At 39.1% G+C, this 9,274-nt stretch overlaps 1 pseudogene; it reads right to left on the bottom strand.

Moving 5' to 3' along the window:
- Positions 1-6,171: 6,171 nt before the first annotated feature.
- Positions 6,172-7,506, bottom strand: LOC115511633 (annotated as a pseudogene).
- Between the last annotated feature and the right edge of the window lie 1,768 nt (positions 7,507-9,274).

Genomic DNA, 9,274 nt, shown 5'->3' with positions numbered 1-9,274 from the left:
TATAGTCTATAGCTATGGAATTCACTCTGTAATTAATTAATTAATTCACAAATTGACTAAATCTTTCATGAAATGGCCCTTTCCTATCCGTAATTCCTGGTCCAACATGTGGCCTCATTATTCTACTATTGTATCTGGAAAGATAATTAAGATTAAAATATCTCACAGAATTTTAAGTCTAATAAAATTCAGTGGGTGACAAATAACAGAAACTACTCCCACTTCAGAAAACAAAAAAAAAGGACTAATTGAAGTACTGTTGTGGCAGCTCAGAAAATCCAAGGGTGGAGAGATAGTTGGGCCTTGAGAACAAATTGGAACCAAATACTCAAATGTCACTGTTTCTGTCTGTTAGGGGACTATTGCCACAATAGTGCTGAATAAACACTATTTCAAGAAGGCATAAGTAAAATAAAATAATAATAAAATAAGATAAAACAAAATAAAATAAAATAAAAAATATTTACAATATTTTATAATAAAATATTTTATAATATTATCATGCTGCAACTAAAAAAAAAAAGTTAGGGGTGCCTGGGTGGCTCAGTTGGTTAAGCGTCCAACTTCGGCTTAGGTCATGATCTCGCAGTTTGTGAGTTTAGCCCCACCTCGGGCTCTGTGCTGACAGCTCAGAGCCTGGAGCCTGCTTTGGATTCTATGTCTCCCTCTCTGTCTCTGCCCCTGCCCCACTCACACTCTGTTTGTCTCTCTTTCTCTCAAAAACAAAGATTAAAAGAAATGTTTTTAAGTAAACAAATTAAAAAAAGGTATATAACAATAAGAATTTATTTATTTTTCTTGCTTATAGGGTTTGCAGGTTAGTTCGAGAAGCTTGCTTCAGGCTGTCGCTTGGCTGGGCTGGACTGGGATTTTCCCTAGGTTATGGATTGGACTTGTGTATGCTTCATGTGCTTTCTCATTCTTTTTGGACCGAAAGCGACCTGGAGTGTGCACTTCTCCTAGTGCATCCCTAAAACTAATACATCAGTCTGAGCAGAAATAAACGATAGCTATTAAAGCCTCAGCCTGCAGTTGGTGTACTGACACTTTGATCCCTATTCCATTGGCCAAAGTAAATCACATAGCCAAGCTCAACATCAGTGAAACAAGGAAAGGTACCTACCTTCAGTGGGAGGTACTGCAAAGTCACCTTGTAAAGGGTGTGGCCATATATGGGGTGACCATAAAGAATTGGGGAATAATAATCCAAACCACCATACTCCCTCTGTCTATTATCTTGAATTATATATAATCATGAAGGGTATCACAAATCATTCAGTTTCCCAGGCTATAAGCCTTGGAAATGCCTTTGGCATATCCACATTCCTAATCACCTATATCACTCAGTCAGTCATAAAGTTCCTCTGTTCTTTTTTTCTTAACTTTGTTTGCTTGTTTGTTTTTTTGTTTATTTATTTATTTATGAGGAGAGAGAGAGAGCACACCAGCAGAGGAGGGGCAGAGAGAGAGGGGGGAGAGAGGATCCCAAGCAGGATCCACACTGTCAGTGCAGAGCCCAACATAAGCATGGTCTCACAACTGAGATCATGACCTGAGCTGAAACCAAGAGTCAGACGCTTAACCAACTGAGCCACACAGGCGCCCCTCCTGTGTTCTTCTCTCTCACTCCCAACCCTACTTTCTTTTTTAAAAATGTTTATTTATTTTGAGAGAGAGAGAGAGAGAATGTATGAGTTGGGGGAGAGGGCAGAGGGAGAGGGAGAGGGAGAGGAGAGAGGGAATCCCAAGAGGTATTTATGCCCAGCACAGAGCCTGACACAGGGCTCTAGATCCCATAACCCTGGGATCATGACCTGAGCCAAAATCAAGTGTCATACACTTAACCTACTGAACCACACAGGCACCCCCACTATTTTCATTTTTACTACTACTGCTCGATTTTAGGTTTTACTGCTTTTATGTTAATGTATACATGTAGGTTTTATTGTATCTATATTATATAATATAAACATGCTTACATAAAATATAAATTTATATATATACACACACATATATATATATATATATATATATATATATATATAATCTATATATATATAGATTCTTGCTATATCCCTGAACTGGTTTTCTGCCCCCAGCTTCCTCCTACTCTTACCCATGGACTGCACAGCACTTTGAGCTCCACATTTCCCTTTCTAAAGGAGGCTTCTGCGATTTTATATTACTTCTGATAGAGCTTTAATTATTTCCCATTTTCAGAGATTAAAATTCCTTAGCACGGAACAGAAGTCCATTCATAGTCTTCTCCCAACTCATTTTTCAAGTTTCATTTGCTTCTATCACCCAGTATGAACCTACACTTCAATCACAAATAATTACTTGTCATTCTGTGTACTTGTATATGGATTTCACTTGTAGGATGTCCCGTTAGCTACCTTTTACATCTCTGCCTGTGATACCTGTTTTAGACCCAGCCTCCAATTTTACATCTTGTGGGAAGCCTTAGCTATGTCAGACCTTCCCATGCCCCTCCACAATACTTCACTTATCTAACATATTATGTGCCACATTACTAGAATATTCACTATTAAGCATTTTATACACCACATTTATTTTCATTGCTGCTTTAACCCTTTGAAGTGAGCATTAATCTTCACTTTACTGAAGAAATCACAGTTCAGAAAACTTAAGTAACTTAACCAAGGTCAATGTACTTAATAAGTGAAAAGGATAATGTTCAAAGCCAGGTGCACTGGACCTCATGGAATGTGTTTATAAACATTACATTATAACGCTTCACAATGTGTAATTACACATTTATGCATCTATCTATTTTTCCAGTGCTGTGATTTAATCAAAGTGAGGACCCGATTTTTCTCATTTTTACATTACTACCAGCCAGTGTTCATCCCCAGGTGTCTGTTGGAAAATTTGTAGCATGAACAAATAAACACTAAAGTGAAGTGTCGTGAAACAACTTAACTGTCCACTGACAGATACCTGGGAATGTGATAGAAAAGCAAGGGAGAGATAGAAAGGAAAGACCTGGAATGGTTAGAGTCGAATTCAGAGAGAGCTTGGAAAGAGTGAACTGTAAGCTTTTTAGCAAGGGAAATTGCCTTATGGATCCAAACATGTGCCCTCCAGAATTTCTAGCATGCTAAAGAAGGCAATCTTGATGCATTATAGTGCATGTTTTATTTCATTTTCTTCCTGTTGTAAAAATGACTCAGTTCTGCTTGAAAAAGGAAAGTATTTACTTTTGTTTTTTGAATAACTTCCTGGGGAGAACTGTTAGGTTTATTGGGGAAGGGAGGTGGGAAACTTCAAAATTGGCTTTATTATGCACATTTTGAAAGTGCTGTTAAGATATCATAGAGTAGCTTTTTTTTAATAGGGGTCTCATTCCTACTGTCAGACTGTAATTATTAACATAACCCTCTCGGCACTCTCTTGTCATCCCCACCTGAATGTCCTCTCTTGTTTTATCTGTGATCTTTCTCTGGCTTTATGAGTTTAGAGAGCCCTCGGCTACTCTCTAATGAGACAAAACCTGGTTTCTGTAGCCTAGTCACCCTCTATTGCTTGAAGGGAGAAAGGAGAAAGTTCACTGGAAGGTAAAGAGAAAAAAAAAACAAAAAAAAAACCCTGGCGACCTAATCTCCTTAATATCCTTTTGTAACTACCAAGAATACCTGCCTGATACTGAATTTTGTTTTTGCTTGACCAAAGTAACAAAAAAGAAAAAAAAAAAAAAGGAAAAGAAAAGAAGAAGAAGGAAAGAAGAAAAAGAAATTATAGCCCTACAATATTTCCCCTTGGGGGAATTAGCCTATCTTGGTGTTCTCTATCTCTCCTGTGATCTCTAAATGCTGACAAATCTGCTGAACAACAAGCCTCGGTGTTTCCTTCTGGACCCCCAAGTTCTCTTCTTACAGCCGGTTGGCCTGGGGCGAGGTTTTTCAAATCAGTGTCAGCTTCAAGCCAGCAGCTCGCGTCCTACTGCAAAATTATGGGAGCATGCTGATGAGAACAATGTGGCTCCCTGGGAAGATGACTGGGAATTGGCGGAGGAGTTTTGTAGGTCTGAGCTCTGCAGCTGGCCATCGATTGTTCCTTCATCTTGGTTGGACTTCAAAGGCTGCATGCCTTGTTATCTGTTTTGCACCCCTAACCAAAGCTACTTGGGAGCACAAGACACTTCTTAGAGTACGTTAGAGCGTTTTCCACAACCTCATGTCCCGTTTTGCAGAGACCACTCCTTATCCAAGCTTTCTAAGGTGATAGGGGAGAGAAAAAAGGAGTGATGCGTTTGATCGGTCAGTTACCTGAGCTGTCTCAAATGCAGGTGGCCAGAGGTAAAGAATGAATGTATTAAATGGTAGTGAAAAGCATTGGCACAGTATCTACTATGTAGTATACACTAAATGAGCACTTGGAGAGGAAATCAAATGTAGACTCTGAAGCCAGATTGCCTGGCTATGAATCCTGCTTCTCTCTTCCATATCAGCTACAAGAACATAAGCAGTAATTTAACTTATTAGTGTTACAGCTTTGTCATCTACAGCATAGAGACAAAATTAGCAAGGTCTCCTAGGGATGGTGTAAGGACTGTGTAGAAAAATACATGAACATTCTTACACTTGGCTCATTGAATGTGCTAGTTAATGTTAGTTATCTGTTGAATAGGAACAGTAACTGAATAGGAAATTGATCCCAGCCATTCAAGGGTCTAATTCCTCTCTTCTTCACCATAATCTCTGATACGGCTAACCACAGCAACATCACAGCCACAACTGTGATTTGTATTTCAGAAATTGTATTTCTGAAAGTGACCTGAGGAGAAAGAGCTATCTGATGTAACATATATCACATATTATATACTATGTACATTATATGTACTATATTATATACTTATATGTTTGTATATGAATATTTTATTTATTTTGAGAGAGAGAGTGTGAGCAGGGGGAGAGGCACCCAATGCGGGGCTTGATCTCAGGAACTGTAAGATCACGACCTGAGCTGAAACCAAGAGTCTGAGGCTTAACTGACTGAGCCACCCAGGCATGCCTATATATAAATCATTCTTATGTATAGTACATACAAATCTTATTTATATATGTATAGGTACATTATATATAATATAATATAATATAATATAATATAATAGAATATATTAATTATATAATTAATTATAGTATTTCTACATTAATATAGTATTAATTAATATATAATATATATAATATATTACTTATCTTATGTTATATTATATTATATATTATTATATGTAATCTTATTTTCAAGCCCACTTTTGATACTACTGCTAAATTTGAAATCAGTATGTTTGTAAAGAGAAAACTGTTTTGAAATCTGAATGTCTGGGTTGTGGTTGTATTTGTATTAACTGCCTGAGAGCTGCTGTTTTGATATTACCTGGTTTAAAGATTATTTGTTTTATCAGCTTTTCGGGATACTATTTCATCTGGGCTAAAAAAGTTTCTTTGGAGAAGCACATTCTGCCTTAACTAAACTAGAATGGGGGCAAAGACCTTCAGAGTCCACATGTAAGGCAGAGGGGAATGATGCTGGGGGATTTACTTTGTAATTTTCCTGGTTTTTATAGTGCCCGTCATTCTGAACTTCCATTTCATTTTTTGGTCAGTTTATTTAAATACAGTTCTTCCCAAAAGGAGATTGATGAAAGAGAGTTATGGATCATTTTCAGTGATATATACCAAGACAACAGTCAAAGGGGACTGTTAGATATTCCAGATTGCAGTCAATTTTATATAGGTATAGTTTTTGGCCAAATTATAAATCAAAAGAGGCATCCAGATGTGGTGGAAAAGACATGGGGATTTGGAGTCAGATAGAATTGGGTTTGATTCTTAACTCTACCGCTTGTGAGCTGGTGACCCCAAAGTTTTAGATTTCTGAGTTTCTCATTTATGCTTAAGGACTTCAGTATTATTTCTCTGAGCCTCAATTTCTATACAGAGAATAATTATACATCTTTGCTGTTAAGTATTAAATAAAATACTGCTGGATAATTCGGTCAACAACCAACTTGACTGAGATTTTTTTTTTTTTTTTGACATTTAAAATAGAAACATCACTTTTATTCACAAGTTAGGGCCACAATGGACAGCTTCCAAGAAGTCCTAAGATAGTCCCAGGACAACAGAGTGTAAAATTGTAGCAGACAGGTTAATACTCTTCACCCTTATCCTCTCTCTCAGCACTATTTGCTCCAATTTCTTCATACTCCTTCTCAAAGGCATGGGCCTCAGAAAACTCTCCTTCCTCCATGCCCTCATCCACATACCAGTACACACAGGCATGCTTGGCATACATCAGGTCAAAGTTGTGGTCCAGGCGAGCCCTGGCCTCAGCAATGACTGTGGTGTTGCTCAGCATACACACAGCTGCCTGTACTTTGGCCAGGTCTCCACCAGGTACCACACGGTTGGAGGCTGGTAATTAGTGCCAACTTTGAAGCCAGTGGGGCACCAGTCCACAAACTAGATGGTACACTTGGTCTTGATGGTGGCAATGGCAGCATTGACATCTTTGGGAACCTCATCAGCATGGTACTACAGGCAGAAAGCCATGTATTTACCATGGCAAGGATCACATTTGGAGCCATCTGGTTAGCTGGCTCAAAGCATGCATTGGTTGATCTCTGCTGCAGTAAAGCTGTTCATGGTAGGCTTTCTCAGCAGAGATGACAGGGCATATGTGGCCAGAGTAAGTGGATGCAGGGATCGGGCATCAGGCTGGTCTGGAATTCTGTCAGATCAACGTTCAGGGCTCCATCGTATCTGAAGGAAGCAGTAATGGAAGACACAATCTGGCTAATTAGGCGGTTAAGATTAGTACAGTTTGGGTGTTCAATATCAAGGTTTCTACAACAGATGTCATAGATGGTCTCATTGTCTACCATGAAGGTGCAATCACAGTGCTCCAGGGTGGTGTGGGTAGTCAGGATGTAGTTGTAGGGTTCCACTACAGCTGTGGAAACATAGGGGGTTGGATAAAAGGAGAACTCCAGGTTGAACTTCTTGCTATAATCGAGAGAGAAACATTCCATCAGGCAGGTGAACATGGAACTAGTTTCGCCTCCAAAGCTGTGGAAAACCAAGAAACCCTGAAGACCTGTGCACTGGTCAGCCAGCTTACAAATTCTAAGACAAGGTCAGTGATCTCCTTGCCAATGGTGTAGTGTCCTCGGGTATCGTTATTGGCAGCATCTTCCTTGCTTGTGATGAGCTGCTCATGATGGAAGAACTGGAAGTAGGTGCCAGTGTGAACTTCATCAATGACTGTGGGTTTCAGGTCTGCAAAAACTGCCCTGGGCACTTGCTTTCCAGCACCCATCTCATTGAAGAAGGTGTTGAAGGAGTCATCTCCTCCCCCAGTGGTCTTGTCACTTGGCATCTGGCCACTGGGCTGGATGCTGTGTTCCAGGCCATAGAGCTCCCAGCAGGCACTGCCAATCTGAACACCAGCCTGGCCAACATGTATGGAGATATACTCACACATGATTGAGACTTTTAGGGCTCCTTGGGGTTAGAGGAGGTGAGGGGACAATGACAAGGATCTCCCACTGACAGCTACCAAGGAGTCTGGTGAAGAAGTGACCTGAGATATTTTTTATATTGGATTCATACTTTTGAGTAGTAGGAATTGTCTCCCTAATACAGTGCCAATTAGAATTGTTAAATCGTAGTCCAAGTTTTAATGAGATGAAAATAGCATAGGTTTTGGAGATAAGATTAAGTGGACATGAATTTTAGATTTTATTATTTTTTTATTAGGAGTTTATTTTTTTAAATTTTTTTTTTCAACGTTTATTTATTTTTGGGACAGAGAGAGACAGAGCATGAACGAGGGAGGGGCATAGAGAGAGGGAGACACAGAATCGGAAACAGGCTCCAGGCTCTGAGCCATCAGCCCAGAGCCCGACGGGGGGCTCGAACTCATGGACCGCGAGATCGTGACCTGGCTGAAGTCGGACGCTTAACTGACTGCCCACCCAGGCGCCCCAGGAGTTATTTTTTTAAGAGCAGTGTTTAGGTTCACAGCAAAATTGAGGGGAAGGTACAGAGAGTTCCCTATACCCCTGTGCCCCTACACATGAACACAGCCTTTCCCATTATCAATAGCTCCTAAGAGAGTGGTACATTTGTTAAAATTGATGATGACGAACATACATTGACACATCATAATTACCCAAAGTCCCTTGTTTACATGATTGTTCAGTCTTAGGTGTTAAACATTCTTTGTGTTTGCACAAATGTACAATGAAAATTTATCTACTATTGGGTTTCATACAGAGTATTTTTCCTGTCTTAAACATCTTCTGTTATCTGTCCACCATTCTTACCCCTGACTCTAGCAACCTCTGGCAACCACTGATCTTTTTGCTGTCTCAATAGTTCTGCCTTTTCCAGAATGTCATAGTTGGAATTATACAGTATATAGCTTTCATGAATTGGCTTTTTTCACTTAGTAATATGCATTTAAGTTAATCTCTTAACTTAACAAGGTTTTGATAGCTCTTTTCTTTACTCAGCACTGGAGGTGACACTGTTTCCTCCTTACCCCCATTCACCTATTGAAAGACATTTTCATTGCTTTCAAGTTTTGGTAGTTATGAATAAAGCTACTATAAACATTTGTGTACATGTTTTTGTGTGAATGTAAGTTTTCAACCCATCTGGGTAAATATCAAGGAGCAGGATTGCTCGATCATACAGCAAGAGTCTGCTTATTTAGTATGAAACTGCCAAACTGGTTTCCAGAGTGGTTGTACCATGTTACATTCCCATAAACAGTGAATTAGAGTTTCTGTTGCTCCACAGCCTGGCCAGCAATTGGTTCTGTCAGTGTTCTGTAGGCTTTGGTATTTAGTCTAATAATCCAGAGCAAGTTAATTCATGTATTGGCATCTCAGCTTCTTTGTTGGTAAAATAGGATGTACTGAACTTGAAGCTTTATGAAGTTTTTTAGACAGTGTTCAACATGCATTATTTTTTCTTATTTATTCTTAAATAGGAATTTGCTATTTTTCTCTTTTGTTTGAAGCAAAGGAAATGGAACCCTAAGTCACTGATCTCATACAGCTTTGTACCTTCGCATCTTTTTCCTCTGCCCTACAATATTCCTCTTTCCTTTCTTCTCTACCTAGTAAACTTCTACTTTTCTTTCAAGACCTTTCAAGAACAAACACTTGGAGGAATATACTCTGTCAGACATCATTTCAGCCATTTGCTGGATTATTTTTAATAACATTGTGGTACTTTAAATA

Source organism: Lynx canadensis, chromosome B1, assembly GCF_007474595.2.
Source record: "Lynx canadensis isolate LIC74 chromosome B1, mLynCan4.pri.v2, whole genome shotgun sequence".
In the NCBI taxonomy this organism is placed as follows: domain Eukaryota; kingdom Metazoa; phylum Chordata; class Mammalia; order Carnivora; family Felidae; genus Lynx; species Lynx canadensis.
The sequence above is the reverse complement of the archived record's forward strand: the minus strand, read 5'-3'. Positions and strand labels throughout refer to the sequence as shown.